Genomic DNA, 24841 nt, shown 5'->3' with positions numbered 1-24841 from the left:
GACGGGTGTTTGCCCATGTGATGAGTCAGTGTGCATATTTGAATGGCAGTGTGTTCATTGTGAAAACAAGAGATTTTCTGCATGAAAATTGTGCCAAATGCAAAGATTTGTGTGTAGTGTTTTGAAAAAAAGTGTGTTGTAGAACTGCAATTTGAGTGTAAAGCAGGAATTGTGCTTGTAGTTTAGCAGAATTGGTTCAGGGGGTTGGTGCATGAGTTACATGTTGTGGTCATTGTGTCTCAAGTACCAGTATTTGTGTGTAAACAATTGAGAAAAACTGTAATTAAGACAAAACTCCTACAACTAAGGATGTCTATTTCAACCCTGTTACAAAAGCACATAGTCCATGACAATCAAATTGATTGTGTAAAGTGTAAATAGTGTGTGACTATGACATGAGACATTACAATTTGTCTGCTTCATTGCTGATTTCAATATAGACAGAACATTAGAAATTATGGGTCCATAATCAAGTCGAGCTTGTTTCACAGGAATAATTTAATCTTCCAATCTATGACGTAGAACTATTTTCTCCTCAATTGAACGGCAAGGTGTGTCACTAATGGGGTCTATCCATATAGAAATTACATTGTAGAATAATAGTGAAGACATCAAAACAAAGAAATAACATATATGGAATCATGTTCAGTGCCTTGCAAAAGTATTCATCCCCCTTGGCATTCCAATTTTGTTGCATTACCACCTGTCATTGAAATTGATTGTTAGTTGGACTTCATGTAATGGACATACACAAAATAGTCCAAATTGGTGAAGTGGAATGAAAAAAATTACTTGATTCAAAAAATTTGAACAAATAAATAACGGAAAAGTGGTGCGTGCATACGTATTCACCCCCTTTGCTATGAAGCCCCTAAATAAGATCTGGTGCAACCAATTACCTTCAGAAGTCACATAATTAGTTAAATAAAGTCCACCTATGTGCAATCTAAGTGTCACATGATCTGTCACATGATCTCAGTATGTATACACCTGTTCTGAAAGACCCCAGAGTCTGCAACACCACAAAGCAAGTGACACCATCAAGCAAGTGGCACCATGAAGACCAAGGAGCTCTCCAAACAGGTCAGGGACAAAGTTGTGGATAAGTACAGATAAGGGTTGGGTTATAAAAAATAATATCAGAAACTTTGCACATCCCACGGAGCACCATTAAATCCATTATAAAAAAATGGAAAGAATATGGCACCACAACAAACCTGCCAAGAGAGGGCAGCCCACCAAAACTCACGGACCAGGCAAGGAGGGCATTAATCAGAGAGGCAACAAAGACCAAAGATAACCCTGAAGGAGCTGCAAGCTCCACAGTGGAGATTGGAGTTTCTGTCCATAGGACCACCTTAAGTCATACACTCCACAGAGCTGGGCTTTACGGAAGAGTGGCCAGAAAAAAGCCATTGCTTAAAGAAAAAAATAAGCAAACACATTTGGTGTTCACCAAAAGGCACGTGGGAGAATCCCCAACAATATGGAAGATGGTACAGATGAGACTAAAATTGAGCTTTTTGGCCATCAAGGAAAACGCTATGTCTGGCACAAACCCAACACCTCTCATCACCCCGAGAACACCATCCCCACAGTGAAGCATGGTGGTGGCAGCATCATGCTGTGGGGATGTTTTTCATCGGCAGGGACTGGGAAACTGGTCAGAATTGAAGGAATGATGGATGGTGCTAAATACAGGGACATTCTTGAGTGAAACCTGTTCCAGTCTTCCAGAGATTTGAGACTGGGACGGAGGTTCACCTTCCAGCAGAACAATGACCCTAAGCATACTGCTAAAGCAACACTTGAGTGGTTTAAGGCTAAACATTTAAATGTCTTGGAATGGCCTAGTCAAAGCCCAGACCTCAATCAAATTGAGAATCTGTGGTATGACTTAAAGATTGCTGTACACCAGCGGAACCGATCCAACTTGAAGGAGCAGTTTTGTCTTAAATAATGGGTAAAAATCCCGGTGGCTAGATGAGCCATGATTAAAGAGACATACCCCAAGAGACTTGAATTCTTGGGCCGACTCTTTTCTCTGTGTATATCAATGACGTCGCTCTTGCTGCTGGTGACTCTCAGATCCACCTCTACGCAGACGACACCATTTTGTATACATCTGGCCCTTCATTGGACACTGTGTTAACAAACCTCCAAACGAGCTTCAATGCCATACAACACTCCTTCAGTAGCCTCCAACTGCTCTTAAACACTAGTAAAACTAAATGCATGCTCTTCAACCGAACGCTGCTTGCACCCGCCCACCCGACTAGAATCACTACTCTCGACGGGTCTGACCTAGAGTATGTGGACAACTACAAATATCTAGGTGTCTGGTTAGACTGTAAACTCTCCTTCCAGAATCACATTAAGAATCTCCAATCCAAAGTTAAATCTAGAATCGGTTTCCTATTTCGCAACAAAGCCTCCTTCACTCATGCTGCCAAACATGCCCTCGTAAAACTGACTATCCTACCGATCCTTGACTTCGGCGATGTCATTTACAAAATAGCCTCCAACACTCTACTCAGCAAATTGGATGTAGTCTATCACAGTGCCATCCGTTTTGTCTCCAAAGCCCCATATACTACCCACCACTGTGACCTGTACGCTCTTGTTGGCTGGTCCTCACTACATATTCGTCGCCAAACCCACTGGCTCCAGGCCATCTATAAATCACTGCTAGGCAAATCCCCGCCTTATCTTAGCTCATTGGTCACCATAGCAACACCCACCCGTAGTCTGCGCTCCAGCAGGTATATCTCACTGGTCATCCCCAAAGCCAACACCTCCTTTGGCCGCCATTCCTTCCAGTTCTCTGCTGCCAATGACTGGAACAAATTGCAAAAATCTCTGAAGCTGGAGACACTTATCTCCCTCACTAACTTTAAGCATCAGTTGTCAGAGCACCTTACCGATCACTGCACCTGTACACAGCCCATCTGAAATTAGCCCGCCCAACTACCTCATCCCTATATTGTTATTTATTTTGCTCATTTGTACCCCAGTATCTCTATTTGCACATAATCTCTTGCACATCTATCATTCCAGTGTTAATACTAATTGTAATTATTTTGCACTATAGCCTATTTATTGCCTTACCTCCATAACTTGCTACATTTGCACACACTGTATATATATGTATTTCTGTTGTATTTTTGACTTTGTTTTGTTTTACCCCATATGTAACTCTGTGTTGTTGTTTTTATCGCACTGCTTTGCTTTATCTTGGCCAGGTCGCAGTTGTAAATGAGAACTTGTTCTCAACTGGTTTACCTGGTTAAATAAAGGTGAAATAAAGAAAGAAAAATAAAGACTTGCAGCTGTAATTGCTGTAAAAGGTGGCTCCACAAAGTATTGACTTTGGGGGGTGAATAGTTATGCACACTGAAGTTCTGTTTTTTTGTCTTATTTCTTGATTGTTTCACAAGAAAAAATATTTAGCATCTTCAAAGTGGTAGGCATGTTGTGTAAATCAAATGATTCAAACCCCCAAAAAATCAATTTTAATTCCAGGTTGTAAGGCAACAAAATAGGAAAAATGCCAAGGGGTGTGAAGACTTTCGCAAGCCACTGTACTAACCAAAAAATTGTTAAACAATTCAAAATATATTTTAGATTTTTCAAAGTGACCACCCTTTGCCATTATGACAGCTTTGCACACTCTTGGCATTCTCTCAACAAGCTTCATGAGGAATGTTTTTCCTAAAGTCATGAAGGAGTTCCCACATATGCTGAGCACTTGTTGGCTGCTTTTCCTTTACTCTGCAGTCCAACTCATCCCAAACCATATCAATTGGGTTGAGGTTGGGTGATTGTGGAGGCCAGGTCATCTGATGCAGCACTCCATCACTCTCCTTCTTGGTCAAATAGCCCTTACACAGCCTGGAGGTGTGTTTTGGGTCATTGTCCTGTTGAAAAACGAATGATAGTCCCACTAAGCGCAAACAAGATGGGATGGCGTATCGCTGCAGAATGCTGTGGTAGCCATGCTGGTTAAGTGTGCCTTGAATTCTAAATAAATCACAGACAGTGTTACCAGCAAAGCACCTCCACACCATCACACTTCCTCCTCCAGGCTTCACGGTGGGAACCACACATGCGGAGATCAGCCGTTCATCTACTCTGCGTCTCACAAAGACACGGCGGTTGGAACCAAAAATCTCAAATTTGGACTCATCAGACCAAAGGACAGATTTCCACCGGTCTAATGTCCATTGCTCTTGTTTCTTGGCCGAAGCAAGTCTCTTATTCTTATTGGTGTCCTTTAGTAGTGGTTTCTTTGCAGCAATTCAACCATGAAGGCCAGATTCACGCAGTCTCCTCTGAACAGTTAATGTTGAGATGTGTCTGTGAAGCATTTATTTGGACTGTAATCTGATAAAACGTATCGTCTGCAGCAGAGGTAACTCTGGGTCTTCCTTTCCTGTGGCGGTCCTCATGAGAGCCAGTTTCATCATAGCGCTTGATGGTTTTTGCGACTGCACTTGAAGAAACTTTCAAAGTTCTTGATATGTTCCGTATTGACTGACCTTCATGTCTTAAAGTAATGATGGGCTGTCGTTTCTCTTTGCTTATTTAAGCTGTTCTTAACATAATATGGACTTGGTCTTTCACCAAATAGGGCTATCTTCTGTATACCAACCCTACCTTGCCACAACACAACTGATTGGCTCAAATGCATTAAGAAGGCAAGAAGTTCCACACATTAACTTTTAACAAGTCACATCTGTTAATTGAAATGCATTCTAGGTGACTTCCTGATGAAGCTGTTTGAGAGAATGCCAAGAGTGTGCAAAGCTGTCATCAAGGTAAAGGGTGGCTACTTTGACGAATCTCACATATAAAATGCATTTTGATTTGTTTAACACTGTGTTGGTTACTACATGATTCCATGTGTGTTATTTCCTAGTGTTGATGTCTTCACTATTAGTCTACAATGTAGACAATAGTAAAATAAAGAAAAACCTTTGAATGAGTAGGTGTGTCCAAACTTTTGACTGGTACTGTATATAAGTCAGAACAACAGTTGGATGGATCCTATAGCTTTCTCAGACTCCACAACTCTGAATCTATTATCAGCAGAAAAACATTCTGTAAAAATAGAGATCACCCAAGAAGAAATATTAGATCATTTAAAACATTTGCACGGAGAGAAGCACCAGGAATGGATGGCTTTCCAATAGAATTCTATTCAACATTTTGGGACAAAGCAGCCCCCTTATTTACACAAAGGACAAAACACATGTCACTCAATTCAGTACTTCCTAGTTACATGTATCAAACAATTATTTCAGTTATATTAAATACAGGAACATTTGTTCATTATAGACCTATGAGTTTAATAACAAAGCTTATAAGCAATAGAATGGTAAAAGTCTTACCACACTTGAAACATACTGTATCAATCAAACAGGGTTTATAAAAAAATAGGCACTTACAAACAAATACAAGAACATGTTTCAATTTAATACAATACACAAAAAACTACAGATAGATTTATAAATAATGGCTGTTGATGCCGAAAAAGCTTTTGACCATCTTGAATGGCCTTTTCTGTTCAAAGTTTTGGAAGCTTTCAACTTTCCAGCTGAAATAATAAATGTAAAAAAAAATATTGGTACAGACCTGTCTGCTGCCTTTGATACTGTGAACCATCAGATCCTCCTCTCCACCCTCTCCGAGTTGGGCATCTCCGGCGCGGCTCACTTTTGGATTGCGTCCTACTTGACCGGTCGCTCCTACCAAGTGGCGTGGCGAGAATCTGTCTCCGCACCACGTGCTCTCACCACTGGTGTCCCCCAGGGCTCAGCTCTAGGCCCTCTCCTATTCTCGCTATACACCAAGTCACTTGGCTCTCTCATATCCTCACATGGCCTCTCCTATCATTGCTACGCAGACGACACACAACTAATCTTCTCCTTTCCCCCTTCTGATAACCAGGTGGCGAATCGCATCTCTGCATGTCTGGCAGACATATCAGTGTGGATGACGGATCACCACCCCATGCTGAACCTCGGCAAGACGGAGCTGCTTTTCCTCCCGGGGAAGGACTGCCCGTTCCATGATCTCGCCACCACGGTTGACAACTCCGTTGTGTCCTCCTCCCAGAGTGCGAAGAGCCTTGGCGTGACCCTGGACAACACCCTGTCGTTCTCCGCTAACATCAAGGCGGTGACCCGATCCTGTAGGTTCATGCTCTACAACATTCGGAGAGTACGACCCTGCCTTACACAGGAAGTGGCACAGGTCCTAATCCAGGCACTTGTCATCTCCCGTCTGGATTACTGCAACTCGCTGTTGGCTGGGCTCCCTGCCTGTGCCATTAAACCCCTACAACTCATCCAGAATGCCGCAGCCCGTCTGGTGTTCAACCTTCCCAAGTTCTCTCACGTCAACCCGCTCCTCTGCACACTCCACTGGATTCCAGTTGAAGCTTGCATCTGCTACAAGACCATGGTGCTTGCCTACGGAGCTGTGAGGGGAACGGCACCTCCGTACCTTCAGGCTCTGATCAGTCCCTACACCCAAACGAGGGCATTGCGTTCATCCACCTTTGGCCTGCTGGCCCCCCTACCTCTGCGGAAGCACAGTTCCCGGCTCAGCCCAGTCAAAACTGTTCGCTGCTCTGGCACCCCAATGGTGGAACAAGCTCCCTCACGACGCCAGGATAGCGGAGTCACTCACCACCTTCCGGAGACACTTGAAACCACACCTCTTTAAGGAATACCTGGGATAGGATAAAGTAATCCTTCTACCCCCCCTTACCCCACCCCAAAGAAAGAGAAAAAAACATTGTAAAGTGGTTATCCCACTGGCTATAAGGTGAATGCACCAATTTGTAAGTTGCTCTGGATAAGAGCGTCTGATAAATGACGTAAATGTAAATGTAAATGTATTCAGACCCCTTTACTTTTTTTTCACATTTTGTTACATTACAGCCTTATTCTAAAAATGATTACATATATTTTTTTCTTCATGAATCTACACACAATACCCCATAAAGACGAAGCGAAATTTGCACGTAAAAAAATTAAAACATAACTACCTTATTTACCGAAGTATTCAGACCCTTTGCTATGAGACTCGAAATTGAGCTGAGGTGCATCCTGTTTCCATTGATCATCCTTGAGATGTTTCTACAACATGATTGGAGTCCACCTGTGGTAAATTAAACTGATTGGACATGATTTGGAAAGGCACAAACCTGTCTATATATTGTCCCACAGTTGACAGTGCATGTCAGAGCAAAAACCAAGCCATGAGTTCAAATGAATGTCCATAGAGTTCCGAGACAGGATTGTGTCGAGGCACAGATCTGGGGAAGGGTACCAAAAAATGTCTGCAGCATTGAAGGTCCCCAAGAACACGGTAGCCTCCATCATTCTTAAATGGAAGACATTTGGGAACACCAAGACTCTTTGAGCTGGCCGCACGGCCAAACTGAGCAATCGGGGGAGAAGGGCCTTGGTCAGGGAGGTGACAAAGAAACAGATGGTCACTGTGACAGAGCTCTAGAGTTCCCTTGTGGAGAGGGTAGAACCTTCCAGAAGGACAACCATCTCTGCAGCACTCCACCAATCAGGCCTTCATGGTAGAGTGGCCAGACGGAAGTCACTCCTCAGTAAAAGGCACATGACAGCCCGCTTGGAGTTTGCCAAAAGGCACTTAAAGGACTCTCAGACCATGAGAAACAAGATTCTCTGGTCTGATGAAACCAAGATTGAACTCTTTGTGCTGAATGCCAAGTGTCAGTCTGGTGTAAACCTGGCACCATCCCTACGGTGAAGCATTGTGGTGGCAGCATCATGCTGTGGAGACTGGGAGACTAGTCAGGACAACACATGAGTGGCTTCGGGACAAGTCTGCTTCTCCTTTGTCATTATGGGGTATTGTGTGTAGATTGATGAGAAAACAAATGTTTTAATCCATTTTAGAATAAGGCTGTAATATAACAAAATGTGGAAAAAGTCAAGGGGTCTGAATACTTTCCGAATGCACTGTATGTTTGGAACCGTAAACAACTAAACAAAACTCTACAACTGAAAACACTTCAGAGTCCGTTTTTTTTTTTTACTTATATCGTTCAAAATCACTTTTGTTGATCGGACTGGGCTGTTAGTTTTTTTGCATTGAGGTCATCCTCCACATTAGGAACATGCTGACATATCTAAGCCTTTATACTTAAGCATGAATGAATCCACATTTCTTCAGAAATGTATCATATCAGTAGTCATTACCTGATAATTTAATTTATTTATGTATCCGAAAATAAAAAATATATAATTTCAATAGATATCTTTACATGATATATGAATCATGTATATTTTAATGTTTCAACCTCGAATGTCTGATTGAAAATGGGCTAAATCCGGCTCATGAAATATCCAGTGGCCAAATTACTTTACCTGTTCAGGCACTGAAAATCATTGTGCTTCTTCACATATCTGAACATTGCAACATATTTAGTAGTAGTAAGCTACAGTGCTATGAAAAAGTATTTGCCCCTTTCTAATTTTCTCTACTTTTGCATATTTGTGATATTGAATGTTATCAGATCTTCAACCAAAACCTAATATTAGATAAAGGGAACATAAGTGAACAAATAACACAACTACACACTACATATTTATTTCATTTATTTCATAAACAAAGTTATGCAACACCCAATTCCCCTGTGTGAAAAAGTAATTGCCCCCTTACACTCAATAACTGGTTGTGCCACCTTTAGCTGCAATGACTCCAACCAAATGCTTCCTGTAGTTGTTGATTAGTCTCTCACGTCGCTGTGGAGGAATTTTGGCCCACTCTTCCATGCAGAACTGCTTTAACTCAGTGACGTGTGGGTTTTCAAGCATGAACTGCTTGTTTCAAGTCCTGCCACAACATCTCAATTGGGATTAGGTCTGGACTTTGACTAGGCCATTCCAAAACTTCCAATTTGTTGCTTTTTAGCAATTTTCATGTAGACTTGATTGTGTGTTTTGGATCATTGTCTTGCTGCATGACCCAGCTGCGCTTCAGCTTCAGCTCACAGACGTATGGTCTGACATTCTCCTGTAGAATTCTCTGATACAGAGCAGAATTCATGGTTCCTTCTATTAAGGCAAGTCGTCCAGGTCCTGAGGCAGCAAAGCATCCCCAAACCATCACACCACCACCACCATGCTTGACCTTTGGTATGATGTTCTTACTGTGGAATGCAGAGTTTGGTTTTCGCCAGGCATTACTGGAACCATGTTATGCACAAAGTAGATGTCCTAACCGACTTGCCAAAACTGTAGATTGTTAACAAGAAATTTGTGGAGTGGTTGAAAAACGAGTTTTAATGACTCCAACCTAAGTGTATGTACATTTCCGACTTCAACTGTATGCCTAGCTTCCTGAAACGGGTCACATATAGCTTCCTATCTTGAGTGTGCTGAAAAAACATAAATATGCTATGTATAAAGTCAGTATTTGTTTAGGGTTGAGACAGGATGTGGACATAACATTAGGGTTAGTTTTAAGGATGGGGTTAAGCTCGGAGTGGACATGAAGCTATGGGTAGGGTTAACATTTTATGAATTTGCCCCTTCCCCCACTACATGCCAGAAAGGTAGGCCTCACTTGATCCTGACCTAGAGTTGATGTGCTTTTGAGTGACATCGGCAGAAGGGTTGTACCAAGATGTGGAGATGAAGCGGAGGTTAAGGTTAGGGTTAGGGTCAGGGTTGAGTCGGGAGTTGATAGGGTCGAGGCTAGGTTTAGGGTTGAGCCAGGATGTGGACATGAAGCTAGATTTAGGGACAGAGTTACGGTTAGGGTTGAGTTGGGAGTGGACAAGAAGCTAGGGTTATGGTCAGGCCCTCAACCCTAAACATAACCCTATCCTTAACCCCCTAGAGTCAATGTCCGTGCCCCCGCGGAAATCTAATTAGCATAACAAAAAATCCCCATAAAAATCTGTCAGTTTAAGCTGGATATATGCTTCTCCATCCATCGCATCCGCCGATGTCGCACTTCTGCATCTGTGGTGAAAGGTGACAGAGCTAGATTGGTGTTTGTCAGACCATGAGACATCCTGAAAAACGGTCTTCTCACAAAATCGTATGTAGTGTCCAAACGGTTTGGCCTAGAAACTATTATGACCCCTCTATGGGAAAATGATATTCTCATGAACACGATGGTGTTCTTAGTTTTTCTCCACTCCCACAAGCGTCTTGGCACTCGTCTGAAGTCGGTACAGCCGATTTGACAACTTCTGTCTGTAGCGTCCGAATAGTTTGGGCTACACTCTAAGTTACCCCTCTGTGGAACGAACACGTACATGTCGGTTGTTTTGCTCTAGGACACCCACAGGTCTCACAAGCAGTATTGTAGAACAGTCCAGTCTCCAGACGTAAATCTTCTCTTGGTGTCCGGTATGTATCGGTCTTGACTTGGTCTCGGACAGTGAGGACATGTAATTTCTTCCCTAAGCCAGCAGGTATAAGCCGTATATCCACTTTTTTTTGTGTAGTGGAGATATATGACTTATCAATTATGTAGTACAGTAAATAAATAATGTACAAAATTGTCTACACAATCGCAAAGCATGTGAAATATATTCACATGAGCGTTGCACACAAAGCCTTGTTTCAGCGGAATATCATCTGCATGAAGCAAGAGTGTGCAGCTCTCAACTGGTTTTGGCATGGAGCAGCTCATAGAAGAATAACATCTGTAGCCGGTCGGGTAGGAAAGACATTTCAACTTATGATATCTACCAGTAAATGATAACTAAGGCAACAATAGGTATGCAAACCAGGTATTGAAAAAGTTTCGTCCGAAGTGTTGGTTAGTAGGCTATTTGTGATATGAAATCTTCATCATGAGCTGTTTGCATCAGAGGTGTAGACATGGATGGGCCTGAGTGGACAGAGGCCCACCCACTGGGGAGCCAGGCCCTGACAGGCCCACCCAACCATATTGATGTGGTGTAAGCATTGTTGTGGACTTAGAGCACCAAATTGTTGTATTTTGTCTATTGAACAAAAGTGTGATTTTGGGGAAAAAAAGTGAAAAAAGTGAAAATCTGGGGAAAAAATATAGTAAAACAGGGTTTGTCACACAGGGTGCCTTTCCTTCACAGGGCGGGCTGTTTGGGAACTTTTTAAATACATTTGAGTATACCCACTTCTCGAGGCACCACTACAACACTGAATAGGGCCGATGGAAAGACAGTTGTCACACACAGCATGATGTTAAAGGATAAGCAGTCCATAAACTGTGACATAATAAGCCAGTAGGTCCCAATCATAAGAATGCAAAAACACAACCATTAAGCATTTCCCAATCGAAATGTACAACTGTTACTTCCCATTGCAAAATACATTTCACATTTAGCACAAAAAGTAACCGGCGACCTAAAGATGAAAATGGAACTGACAGATATGAAACAGATATGAAACAAACAGACAATCATAATATCAGTAAAAAATATCAAATTCTCAGTTTTTGCTACAAAACCAACTTTATAAGAGGTTTAAAAATAGGTTATATTTGACTCAACGTTCCATAACGTACACTAACGCATTGTTGGCAGAATAGATGGACGCAGTTCAATGCATGATTAATATAATTCACCAATACATTTCTTGGTAGTCCAAAAAATATTGCTATCAGGTTGTAAATCACAGCTGACCTGGTACATTGTTTGCTGCTTCCATTCGGGATGCACTGTTTCAGTTTCAATTACTCAGTATACTGGACAAAAACGGACTAATGTAACTAAGGCTGTGAATGTCAATACAATCAAACTAGCAAGGGCAATGATCACAAATCAGTCATAATGTAGCTAATAGGCTAGCATATAATTTTATGTAGCAAGCTAAAAACATTGAGCCTAACGTTAGCTAGATAGCTAGCTGGCTGCCAGGAGGATGTCATGTCATGCCATTTGAGGAGTGGGTGAGTGACTGACTTTTTCCCCTCATATCGTTTTTCGGTGGCTATACACAGCTAGAGATTTTGGCTAGCAGGCAAAAACTTGAACGACTTTTATCCAGTTAGCATATCTATTGTTTCGCAAATTCACTCTGGCTATCTACTCCGATTTCAGAGCACTCTCATCTGAGTGTGCCAGAGTGCACTTTAGCCAGTTAGCTTGGGCGCTTGGTTTGGAAAAGCATGCATTGGCAGGTATGTTGCAGAAGGACGAGGAGGCTACAATTCCCCATCGTTTATCAGTGCAATTTTGATGGCCAACTAGCTGAAAAAGTTTGAGAGCGTTTATCTAATGTTCCTTCGTTAGATTTTAGCTCATCTTGTTCTAGCTAGCATTAGTTTTTGATATTGTTGTTGTTGATGTGCATAATTGAGGGAGAGAGACCCTACCTTTTATAGTTGTTTGATCAATAGGACTTTACATTTCCTAAATGTAAGAGGACTCCCATTGTGTTTACATATTTACAGAAATCCATTCAGGGTTTTTTTGCGTCTTTTGGCGAATGCGTTCTAATAATCTAAAGTCGCGCTGTTGCAACTGCCTGTAAACACACAGTCCAGTTCAGAGTGAATGATGGCAGGCCTGTGTGGCAAATGGCTTGTTTGTATAAAGGCCTACTGTAGCTCTGATTGGCTATAGCGCAGCTGTCTGTGAAGACTCCGGACATAGAAAAGACATATGTTTTTATACTGTTTTATTTTGGTGTCTATTTATTGTCCAAACGCGCGGCCGCTTTTCCACTCTATATTGCTATCAAATGTTCACAAATGCCTTAGTATATGTAATTCCCAAACATTCTAAGAATTTATGAAAAAGTGAAAGTGACCATATCTAAGTGGAAATGTTTTAAAAAGTGTCATTCTTCCTGGGGGTGTATATTAACAGATTTGAATAAGATTTCATGTTGCTAAAATGCTGTCAATTCCACTTTAAATACAACAATGTTTCACACACAAGTTATTTTCAAAGAGATGGCTAACAAGAGCAAGCACGCTGCAATACAAAACACAATTTCCCTCGCCAGATGATGATCATTTGAAACATAACTTCTTGTTGAAAGTTATTCTTGAAAAGGGAGAAGCTAACTAATTAGCAACAACATCCTATTTGATAACACCTGCTTCAGCCACTGCAAACTAGCCAACAACAAAACGTAGCTAGCTAGACCGTGGGAAAACTACTGCTCGCTATTGCGCAGTGACATGTTGGCCTTCAAGAAGGCAGAGGTTTCCATACGTTTTTGTAAAAACGGTCCCACACATTAAGTCAAGATGTGATTGGTTGATTCCACTGTCACTCCAACATTTTGCCCTAAAACAGTTGAATGGTAAATGTCTTTATTTTGCTTCTGATGGCCTAGCCTATGGTGACTTAGCTAGCTAGATTTATCTCCCCAGAGACCAGCAAAGAAATTCCTGATGGGATCTTTTTTTCTCTTCAGTGTTAACCCTTTCCTTTCCAACAAAAACTGAAGAGATTCAATCAGAACATCTTTGAAAATAATACAATTATTATTGTAATAAGAATTTTATAAATCCTTAGCCCTTCTCTGAAAGCATAGAAGGCCCATTGTTCCCCACTGTGTTTGGGTTAGTAATAATTTGTAGAGTGGCTCTATTTTCCCACATCATGCATTTTTTTCACTATTTTGAATGTCTAAAGAATCCATATGTTGTTCTGAAATATGAACACAGAAATCTGGACATTTTGAACTCTTATTATGGTGGTGAATTGACAAAATTACAATCATGTTCTATTTCTGGTCTCGGTCTTGACTCGGACTCGATTTGCTCCAGTGTTGGTCTTGAATTGGTCTCGCTTTAGGTGGTCTCGAACACAACACTGCTCACAAGACTAATCTGAAGGTATCAGTAAAAAAAAAAATGGAAGTATGGTATACAGTGCATTTGGAAAGTATTCAGACCCCTTGACATTTTTCACATTGTGTTACCTTACAGCCTTATTCTAAAATGGATGAAATCGTTTTTCCCCTCATCTATCTACACACAATACCCCATAATGACAAAACAAAAACAGGTTTTTATAAATGTATTAAACAAAACGGAAATATTACATTTACATACGTTTTCAGAGCCTTTACTCAGTACTTTGTTGAAGTACCTTTGGCAGCGATTATAGCCTAGAGTCGTCTTGGGTATGACGCTACAAGCTTGGCACACCTGTATTTGGGGAGTTTTGATGGTGTTCAAATCCAGGCTCTGGCTGGGCCACTCAAGGACATACAGAGACTTGTCCCTAAGCCACTCCTTCGTTGTCTTGGCTGTGTGCTTAGGGTCGTTGTCCTGTTGAAATGTGAACCATCGCTCTGGAGCAGGTTTTCATCAAGGATCTCTCTGTACTTTGCTACATTAATATTTCCCTTGATCCTGACTAGTCTCCCAGTCCCTGCCGCTGAAAAACATCACCACAGCATGATGCTGCCACAACCATGCTTAACCGACGTGACGCTTGGCATTCAGGCCAAAGAGTTCAATCTTGGTTTCATCAGACCAGTGAATCTTGTTTCTCATGGTCTGAGAGTCTTTTAGATGCCTTTTGGCAAACTCCAAGTGGGCTGTCATGTGCCTTTAACTGAGGAGTGGCTTCCGTCTGGCCACTTTACCATAAAGGTTTGATTGGTGGAGTGCTGCATAGATGGTTGTCCTTCTGGAAGGTTCTACCATCTCCACAGAGGAACTCGACACAATCCTGTCTCGGAACTCTACGGACATTCATTCGAACTCATGGCTTGGTTTTTGCTCAGACATGCACTGTCAACTCTGGGACCTTATATAGACAGGTGTGTGCCTTTCCAAATCCTGTCCAATCATTTGCATTGACCACAGGTGGACGCCAATCAAGTTGTAGAAACATCTCAAGGATGATCAATGGAAACAGGATGCACCTGAGGACAATTTCGAGTCTCATAGCAAAGGGTCTTAATACTTATGTAAATAAGGTATTTCTGTTTTGTATTTGTAAATCATTTGCAAAAAGTTTCTAAAAATCTATTTTCGCTTTGTCATTTTGAGGTATTGTGTGTAGATTGATGAGGAAAAGTATTAATTTAATCTATTTTAGAATAAGGCTGTAATGTAACAAAATGTGTAAAAAGTCAAGAGGTCTGAATAATTTCCGAATGCACTATATATGGAGACAGATTGGTGCCAAAAATAACGGGTTAAAAACATGTAGATATATATTTTTTTACAACGTTTCTTATGTCTTTCAGATATAGGACAGACTCTTCCTTTAGATATTTTTTTGGGCCTATCTGTCGTTCCTTGTAGTGAATCTGTTATTCAATGCGTATGTATGGGCTAATAGCAGCGAGGAACAAGAAGGGCCGCACACTGTTTAAGCTCCCAATTCACCACTTTATAGACAACGTTTCGATCCAAAAAGGATCTTCTTCAGGTCAAACAAACAAACTGAGTGCTCATATCACAAAATATACATATTTCACCTCACATGACCATTTTACACATATGACGCATGGTGGGTGCAAAATCAAGTTGTTTATATCTAATAATTTGATATCAATGAGATGGGCACATGTAGTAGTTCCAGAAAATAATATATGTTTACAAAATGACCAAGACTAATAGCAATAAGGCCAAATACAAATGTTCATCAAATAATTATTTTTTTGATACATCAAGGGGTCTTAAAATTCAAAGTCAAATATCAAAACGATCCTTGGTATGACCTTCTTAAAACAATTCCATGTAGCTTAGTAGAACCCCCCTCCCCCGGCTTAGACAGGGCTTAGACTGTTCAGTGCCAAAAGTAACGGGTTGAATATATGTTTTTGTTGTCATTGGCTTATTACTGAGCCTGGATGACGCGACTCACGTGATACACAGAGAAGGAGAGCTGTGACACACTGGTCTGGACAGGAGCCCGTTGTTAGCGCAGTATTCGTGCAGAAGAAGGCTTGAGCTTCGTTTTTTTTATGGGGGTTGAGACCTCTCGTTGTATGGATTTGAAAATCCAACACTTGTATTGGAATGGGGCGGTGCTCTGGGGCTGTGTGTGGCTGTCCATGTGGGTGTTTAAGTGAGAAAGACACAGAAGAGAACCAATCAATAAAACAACACGGCCCAATTCATTATCGAACTATCTTGCCTACAACATCATGGAGCCTTTCCAGACTGACGTTAAGAAGACTTCAAGTTAGGTGTCAGCCAGACTAACTATTACTGGCATGAATAATATATTTAAAGGTGGCCCCATACTGTAACTTACACATCTAGGTCTACTGTACAGTTGAGCAACGAGGAGTGACAGTGTTTGCTTAATTCATACACTAAGTGCACAAAACATTAGGAACACCTGTTCTTTCCATGACATACAGTGCCTTCGGAAAGTATTCAGACCCCTTGACTTTTTACACGTTTTGTTACGTTCAGCCTTTTTCTAAAATTGATGAAATATTATTCTTTCCTGAGCAATCTACACACAATACCCCATAATGACCAAGCGAAAACAGGTTTTTAGATATTTTTGCAAATGTATAAAAAATAAAAAACAGATATACCTTATTTACATAAGTATTCGGACCCTTTGCTATGAGACTCAAAATTTAGCTCAGGTGCATCCTGTTTCCATTGTTCATCCTTGAGATGTTATTACAACTTGATTGGAGTCCACCTGTGGTAAAGGCACACATCTGTCTATATAAGGTGCCACAGTTGACAGTCCGTGTCAGAGCAAAAACCAAGCCATGAGGTTGAAGGAATTGTCCTTACAGCTCCGAGACAGGATTGTGTCGAGGAACATATCTGGGGAATGGTACAAAAAATGTCTGCAACATTGAAGGTCCCCAAGAACACAGTGGTCTCCATCATTCTTAAATGGAAGAAGTTTGGAACCACCAAGACTCTTCCTATAGTTGGCCGCTTGGACAAACTGAGCAATTGGGGGAGAAGGGCGTTGGTCAGGGAGATGACCAAGAACCCGATGGTCACTCTGACAGAGCTCCAGAGCCAATTTTAGAATATGGCTGTAAGGTAACAAAATGTGGAAAAAGTCAAGGGGTCTGAATACTTTCCGAATGCACTGTATGTGTGCCATTCAGAGGGTGAATGGGCAAGACAAAATATGTAAGTGCCATTGAATGGGGTTTGGTGGTAGGTGTCAAGAAGGGGTGCAACTCAATATTAGGAAGGTGTTCCTAATGTTTTATACACTCAGTGTTTAGACCCTGATAAACAGAACAAATGTATTTTGCCACTATTATTCAATTATTTATTAATATTGTGAATCACCTAATCAAACTAGGCTACTCTTAATATACTCCATAAGCCTAATGAATCCTCTGGTTTCACCATGCTTGTAGCGTATTGTAAAATTAATGTTTGACTGTATAGGCCTGCAAAACTAAGTTTAAATCAATGCTACATGGACCTGACCCATTTATTATCAATGATCTTTAGGCCTATCTGGAGTGTTCAGACCTATATTCCTAGACAGCTGCTTATTGTTCCCTGTGAGACTTACCGACAATGAAAACAACTACTTGTAACCAGCACCGGGCCCACAGGAATGAGGAAGGTATTGGTTTCAGTTGATAATTAGGCTGTGTTCATGAGGTAAATATGTACTTTAGCTTTTCTGCAAGTCATGGAGGTGAAAACAATGAGTGAGACCAAACAATTGAGAGATAAGGGAGTGAGTTAAAAGTGAGTGAAAAATAAATGAGAATACAATAGACTTTGATGCAGGGTGAATGCATTTGATGTATTTTTTGTAACACATTTTGATATATTGTAGCTTCACATATCTACATATCTATCAGAAGTTCAACAGAACATTTTTGTGTCTGTATAGCCCATCTGTTTATGCACGGAATTGACAAAATTCCAGATTTGACACTTACACCATCATATGCTTTGAGAACAGACCACAGGCTTGTTTTTTTTTTTCTCTCAAAAAAGCATAATATACTGTGTGGTCTTACAACTTTTTATTTTTTGTCATTTAGCAGACGCTCTTATTCAGAGCGACTTACAATGCAAGGTATAGGGTTGCTTCATAAGTGGAACAGATTTTAATCACTACTTAATCACTACTCAACAGCACATACAGTGGGGAAAAAAAGTATTTAGTCAGCCACCAATTGTGCAAGTTCTCCCACTTAAAAAGATGAGAGAGGCCTGTAATTTTCATCATAGGTACACGTCAACTATGACAGACAAAATTAGATTTTTTTTCTCCAGAAAATCACATTGTAGGATTTTTTATGAATTTATTTGCAAATTATGGTGGAAAATAAGTATTTGGTCAATAACAAAAGTTTCTCAATACTTATGTCATATACCCTTTGTTGGCAATGACACAGGTCAAACGTTTTCTGTAAGTATTCACAAGGTTTTCACACACTGTTGCTGGTATTTTGGCCCATTCCTCCATGCAGATCTCCTCTAGAGCAGTGATGTTTTGGGGCTGTCGCTGGGCAACACAGACTTTCAACTCCCTCCAAAGATTTTCTATGGGGTTGAGATCTGGAGACTGGCTAGGCCACTCCAGGACCTTGAAATGCTTCTTACGAAGCCACTCCTTCGTTGCCCGGGCGGTGTGTTTGGGATCATTGTCATGCTGAAAGACCCAGCCACGTTTAATCTTCAATGCCCTTGCTGATGGAAGGAGGTTTTCACTCAAAATCTCACGATACATGGCACCATTCATTCTTTCCTTTACACGGATCAGTCGTCCTGGTCCCTTTGCAGAAAAACAGCCCCAAAGCATGATGTTTCCACCCCCATGCTTCACAGTAGGTATGGTGTTCGTTGGATGCAACTCAGCATTCTTTGTCCTCCAAACACGATGAGTTGAGTTTTTACCAAAAAGTTATATTTTGGTTTCATCTGACCATATGACATTCTCCCAATCCTCTTCTGGATCATCCAAATGCACTCTAGCAAACTTCAGACGGGCCTGGACATGTACTGGCTTAAGCAGGGGGACACGTCTTGCACTGCAGGATTTGAGTCCCTGGCGGCGTAGTGTGTTACTGATGGTAGGCTTTGTTACTTTGGTCCCAGCTCTCTGCAGGTCATTCACTAGGTCCCCCCGTGTGGTTCTGGGATTTTTGCTCACCGTTCTTGTGATCATTTTGACCCCACGGGGTGAGATCTTGCGTGGAGCCCCAGATCGAGGGAGATTATCAGTGGTCTTGTATGTCTTCCATTTCCTAATAATTGCTCCCACAGTTGATTTCTTCAAACCAAGCTGCTTACCTATTGCAGATTCAGTCTTCCCAGCCTGGTGCAGGTCTACAATTTTGTTTCTGGTGTCCTTTGACAGCTCTTTGGTCTTGGCCATAGTGGAGTTTGGAGTGTGACTGTTTGAGGTTGTGGACAGGTGTCTTTTATACTGATAACAAGTTCAAACAGGTGCCATTAATACAGGTATTGAGTGGAGGACAGAGGAGCCTCTTAAAGAAGAAGTTACAGGTCTGTGAGAGCCAGAAATCTTGCTTGTTTGTAGGTGACCAAATACTTATTTTCCACCATAATTTGCAAATAAATTCATAAAAAATCCTACAATGTGATTTTCTGGATTTTTTTTCCTCAATTTGTCTGTCATAGTTGACGTGTACCTATGATGAAAATTACAGGCCTCTCTCATCTTTTTAAGTGGGAGAACTTGCACAATTGGTGGCTGACTAAATAATTTGTTTCCCCACTGTAAACTATGAGGAACATGTAAAGGGGAAGTTTGATGAAGATGTTTATCTCAAATTGCACGTCATCATTCATCTCTATTTTTACAACAAAAACACGTTTGTACTTCAAATTAGAATCCTTAGTTTCTACATACGTTTTTGGACTTACAAATGAATGATATACAGTGCATTAGGAAAGTATTCAGACCCCTTCCCTTTTTCCACATTTTGTTACATTACAGCCTTTAAAAAATATATATATATGTTTTAATGATCGTCAGCAACCTACACACAATACCCCATAATAACAAAGTGAAAACAGTTTCTTCAACATTTTTGCAAATATATTAAAAATTAAAAACAGAAATACCTTATTTACATAAGTATTCAGACCCTTTGCTATGAGAATCGAAATTGAGCTAAGGTGCATCCTGTTTCCATTGTTCATCCTTGAGATGTTACTATAACTTGATTGGAGTCCACCTGTGGTAAATTCAATTGATTGGACATGTTTTGGAAAGGCACATATCTGTCTACATAATGTGCCACAGTTGACATTCCATGTCAGAGCAAAAATCAAGCCATGAGGTTAAAGGAATTGTCTGTTCATCTCCGAGACAGGATCGTGTCGATGAACAGATCTGGGGAATGGTACCAAAAATGTCTGCAGCATTGAAGATCCCCAAGAACACAGTGGCCTCCATCATTCTTAAATGGAAGAAGTTTGGAACCACAAAGACTCTTCCTAGAGCTGGCCGCCCGGCCAAACAGAGCAATTGGGGGAGAAGAGCCTTGGTCAGGGAGATGACCAAGAACCCGATTGACACTTGGAGAAGGCTCCAGAGTTCTTCTGTGGAGATGGGAGAACCTTCGAAAAGGACAACCATCTCTGCATCACTCCACCAATCAGGCCTTTATGGTAGAGTGGCCAGACGGAAGCTACTCCTCAGTAAAAGGCACATGAAATCCCGCTTGGAGTTTTCCTAAAGGCACCTAAAGGAATCACAGACCATGAGAAACAAGATTCTCTGATCTGATGAATCCAGGATTGAACTCTTTGGCCTGAATGCCAAGCATCACTTCTGGAGGAAACCTGGCACCATCCCTACGGTGAAGCATGGTGGTGGCAGCATCATCCTTTGGGGATGTTTTTCAGCGGCAGGGACTGGGAGACTAGTCGGGACTAAGGGAAGGATGAATTTAGCAAAGTACAGAGAGATCCTTGATCTGCTCCAGAGCGCACAGGACCTGATCTGACATCTCTATAGAGACCTGAAAATAGCTCCCCATCCGACCTGACAGAGCTTTAGAGGATCTGCAGAGAAGAATGGGAGAAAATCCCCAAATACAGGTGTGCCAAGCTTGTAGCGTCATACCCAAGAAGACTCAAGGCTGTTATCGCTGCCAATGGTACTTCAACAAAGTACTGAGAAAAAGGTATTTTGTACATATGTAAATGTGATATTTAAGTTTTTAAATTTTTTATACATTTTCACAAATGTCTAAAAACCTGTTTTTGCTTTGTCATTATGTGGTATTGTGTGTAGATTGATGAGGGAAGAAAACAATTTCATCAATTTTAGAATAAGGCTATAATGTAACAAAATGTAGAAAGAGTCAAGGGGTCTGAAAACTTTCTCAATGCACTGTTTACGGAGACTGTTAAGTGCCAAAAATAACGGGTTAAATACATGTCAACATTTCTTTTACAAATGTTTCCTTTTGTTTCTTATGTCTCTCAGATATAGGACGGACACTTTGGGGGCCTATCTGTCGTTCCTTGTAGTGAATCTGTTATTCAATGTGTTTGTATGGGCTAATAGCAGCAAGGAACAAGAAGGGCCGCACACTGTTAAAGCTCCCAATTCACCACTTTATTGACAACGTTTCGATCCGAAACCGATCTTCTTCAGGTCAAACAAACAAACTGAGTGCTCACATCCCAAAATATACACATTTCACCTCACATGACCATTACGGACATGACGCATGGTGGGAGCGAAAACAAGTTGTGTGTCTCTAATAATTTGATATCAATGAGATGGGCACATGTAGTAGTTCCAGAAAATAATACATATTTACTAAATTACCCTGACTAATAGCAGTAAGGCCAAATACAAATGTTCATGAAGTCATACATTTTTTGATACATCAAGGGGTGTTAAAATTCAAACTCAAATATCAAAACTATCCTTGGTATGACCTTCTTAAAACAATTCCATGTAGCTTGGTAGAACCCCCTTCTGCTGGCTTAGACAGGGCTTAGACTCTTATGGGCTATCCCAATTAACAATTAATGTGTCCCTCAACACACTACATGGCAGAAAGGTAGGGCTCATTTGAAGCCTGACCTAGAGTTAATGTGCTTTTGAGTGATATCGGCAGAACGGTTGAGGCTAGAAACAAAATTCACGAATGGGATCGTTCAACAGATTCTCCCGATGAACGCAAGCCTACATTTGAACATGTGAAATTAAATCTTCACAGTGAAAACTTGGTCCCAAAGAGAACAAAGCTTTTCTTCCATAGAAAAGCATTACCTACAGCCCTCACATAACCATATCGCCCCCATTGACTGCGATTGAGCTAGGTATCCGTCCTTGCACACAACCAATCGTGACCTTATAGGGATGCCCTGTGTTGAGGTTCAGCTTCCTGTTTATGTGACAAAACAAGCAAGTATAGTGTAGAGAATCATTGTACCATCTAAACCCCTGTGAAATCTATTTTCCATAATCACATCTGTTTGAAGCTGGTGTACAAAACCGAAAGTAAAAGAAGCAAAAACTAAACTTAAGAACGGGAAACATAGAAATAGCACACATAGAACAGATCTACCGCCTCTAAGACTTGCTTTCAATGAGAATGACAGAGCTATAACTCACATTTATATGTGAATTTGGTCGGGTCGCCGAAAAGTTACATATTGCAGATTTAATTGGGTGTGATAGGGGCAGTTTTGACGGGTTAAAAATATTCCTCTCAAATGTTACATATTTGTGACCGGGGGACCTGGCATAGGAAATTTCAAGTCAATTGACCGAAAAGCATTTTTGACCTCTGAAGAGGATATTGGTATTTTTTTAGATTGACTTGAAACTTAAATGTCTGTGTCTGTCTGTCAGCCTGCCTGTCTGTGTCTGTTTGTCTGTCTGTGTCTAAAGGTAAGGGGGAGAGTGAGGAGGGAGAGGTATAGTGAGAGATGAGAGGAGGGGGAGGTAAGGAAAGAAGGAGGGAGAGAGAATGGATGGGGGAGGAGGGAGAGAGAGAAGCGGGAGAGTGAGGGAAGGGGATAGAGAGAGGGAGAGGGTGACAGAGGGACAGGGATAGAGAGGAGGGAGGGAGGAGAGAGAGGGGGAGATAAATAAGAAGAGGGGGAGGGAGGGAAAGAAGAAGGGAGGGAGGGGGAGAGAGAGAGGGACAGGGATCGTGAAAAGGGAGAGAGGAGCAAGACGGGGACAGAGATGAGAAGTGGTGGAGTGGGAAGGAGGGTGAGAGAGAGGAGGGGAGAGAGCTATGGAGAGGGTGAGAGAGGGGGAAGAGGGTGTAGGGGGTGAAGGAAGGGGGAGGGAGAGAGAAGAGAATGAACGGGGGATAAAGAGGAGGTTGAGATTGAGAGACAGACATGAGATATATGAGAAAAACTTCAACCCTATGACACCCATCTTTTCCCATTGACTGCAATGTTGCAGCTACAGTGACATTTTACATTTTTGCAAAATCCTGTGCCAGGATGACATTTTCCTATGATATCATGTTGGTGTTCTCTAGAATATCAAAAACTTTTCATATGGTCCCTTTTTGCCCAGTGCTGTAACAAAAGGCTGATATGTAAAATAGTCTACAGGCCTAAGAGTAAACATACTTTTGTGTGCTTATGAGGTTTCTCAGCACTCAACTGCCATTCCTTGTGGTACACTGCCAGAGCATAACTAAGAATCAATCAACACCCTCTGCTAGTTTAGAACTGTGATTAAATGTTCAGTTAGCCAAGCAATGCGAATAAACTGGTTTGGCTGTCTAGTTCAAGCCACGACAGTGCACCTTTCCATGGCATCATTAGTGTACTTTTGGTTGTACTTGTGTGTCTCATGCATGCGCGGCGCGCCACAACATGCACACACATTCATGCTTTCAGTCTGTCTTAGCATATACATGTTTTTGTTGTCATTGGCACTACTACTGAGCCTGGCTGACGCGGCCCACGTGGTACACAGAGAAGGAGAGCTGTGACACACTGGTCTGGACAGGAGCCCGTTGTTAGCGCAGTATTCGTGCAGAAGAAGGCTTGAGCTTCGATTTGTTTATGGGGGTTGAGACCTTTCGTTGTATGGATTTGAAAATCCAACACTTGTATTGTAATGGGGCGGCGCTCCGGAGCTGTGTGTGGCTGTCAATGTGGGTGTTTGAGTGAGAAAGACACAGAGAAGAACCAATCAATTAAACAGTACGGCCCAATTCATTATCGAAGCATCTTGCCTACAACATCATGGAGCCTTTCCAGACTCTGAAGTTAGGAAGACTTCAAGTTAGGTGTCAGCCAGACTAACTATTACTGGCATGAATCATATTTTTAAAGGTGGCCCCATACTGTAACTTACACATCTAGGTCTACTGTACAGTTGAGCAACTAGGAGTGACAGTGTTTGCTTAATTCATACACTGAGTGCACAAAACATTATTTCCATGACATAGACTGACCAGGTGAATCCAGGTGAAAGCTGTGATACCTTACTGATGTCACTTGTTTTTTTTGTATACTGCAATTCTTTAGCTGTGAATATGTACAAGAGCCTATCCAATAATAAATATATATATATATATATATATATATATATATATATATATATATATATATATATATACAGTGGGGAAAAAAAGTATTTAGTCAGCCACCAATTGTGCAAGTTCTCCCACTTAAAAAGATGAGAGAGGCCTGTAATTTTCATCATAGGTACACGTCAACTATGACAGACAAATTGAGAGAAAAAAAATCCAGAAAATCACATTGTAGGATTTTTAATGAATTTATTTGCAAATTATGGTGGAAAATAAGTATTTGGTCACCTACAAACAAGAAAGATTTCTGGCTCTCACAGACCTGTAACTTCTTCTTTAAGAGGCTCCTCTGTCCTCCACTCGTTACCTGTATTAATGGCACCTGTTTGAACTTGTTATCAGTATAAAAGACACCTGTC

Source organism: Coregonus lavaretus (assembly GCF_964263955.1).
Source record: "Coregonus lavaretus genome assembly, chromosome: 38".
NCBI classification, from domain to species: Eukaryota; Metazoa; Chordata; class Actinopteri; order Salmoniformes; family Salmonidae; genus Coregonus; species Coregonus lavaretus.
Note: the sequence above shows the minus strand (reverse complement) of the source record.